Genomic DNA, 1594 nt, shown 5'->3' on the forward strand with positions numbered 1-1594 from the left:
TAACCAATGAATGTGTTAAAAATTATCTAATGTTAGACAATCATAATTTTGGTTTATCATCTACTTTGACTTATTCAGATTTTATTTTTGTCTTTAGCATGGATAACTGAAAATTTAATGATTTTAAATTAAGGCAAATATTAAATTAATTATAAAAATTTTCATTTAATTAGCTATTAAGTAACTAAACCAAAAAAGTTGTGCTTGAAATATTTTAATATTTTGAATTTAATGTAAGGATTATGGAAATATTGTGCAAACAAATTGTGCAGTTACTTCAGCATTTCTGATGATATTAAAAATTTAACTAAAATGATCAAGAATAATTCATATATAACAGGGCTTAAACTTTTCCATTCGAGACACTTTTACCCTAGAAAATTTTACGTGACCCCATATGTAGGTATATAAAATAGGTATACAAATACAGTCAACTCCCCTATAACACTTGATTTTTCCGTTTTATATGAATTCCGTGTTGTACCAGTCACTTAGATTTTACAAATACGTGTGACAGGGTGTGAACGGCTCACGTATTTGTAAAATCTAAGTGACTCGTACAACATGGAATTCATATAAAACGGAATAATCAACAGTGTTATAGGTGGTCGACTGTAAAATCACTGGTGATAAATTATAAATTAATTCTTTTGTATACATATTATTTTACCATTTATTAAAGATACAAGCAAATGTGCTTACTAATGAGATAATGTGCTTGTTTATTTTTATGTAAAGAATTAAATCCGACCAACCCCTTCTCCTCGAAGGGTTGGGTTACGTTCTTTCTGTTTTTTCCCTCCCTTTCAGAGAGGATGCAGCTGTGTGCCTCACGGTCCTAGTTGCAACCCTCCTAGGAAGCGTTTGCCTTTTCACTTTGTAATCGGTGTTGTTTAATCTCCCTCTCACGCGATCCACTACCGGGAATATGACAATTAAATCTTACAGCACTCAATTTATCCGCGCAAAGAAATATATCACCTGTTTATTGACGTTGATTCGACGGTCCGTCTCCCGTATCGTAGGGTGATGACCCGGCCTCAAACACTACAAAACTTTTACTATTGTCAAATTTTCGCGACCCACAATTTAATATCCCTGATGTATACAGTAATAACAATAATTAAATAATGTGAATAGATAAAAAATAATTCATAGTATATTAATCTTTGCTTCATTTAAGGTGTGTTTCAAATTTATACGGACACGAAAAAATTAAAGTGAAACACAAATTTGCTGCATTAAGTGACAAATGTTTTATTAAAAAAAATATGGATTTACATGTTTCTACACTGCAAAATAAGAATTTTAATCAAACATTAATAATTTGTCACTGAAAATAATATTTTTGAAAATCTTATACAAAAAAACTGTTACATATTTATCCGGACAGGTTTAAAATTGCAAAGTTTTCTTACAATTTAATGGCCAATGTAACCACCATTTAACTTAATTACATTAAATACTCAATTAGGCATTGTTTCAATTAGATTCTGAAGGAATTCAATCTTAAGTTTATCCCAAGCATCTGAAATTGCTGCCTTCAAATCATGAATTGTGGAAAACTGCTTTCCATTGGCATAAACTGTACGAA

This window comes from Centruroides sculpturatus, unplaced genomic scaffold (assembly GCF_000671375.1).
Source record: "Centruroides sculpturatus isolate CEXI.00-Female unplaced genomic scaffold, Cexi_2.0 scaffold1997, whole genome shotgun sequence".
In the NCBI taxonomy this organism is placed as follows: domain Eukaryota; kingdom Metazoa; phylum Arthropoda; class Arachnida; order Scorpiones; family Buthidae; genus Centruroides; species Centruroides sculpturatus.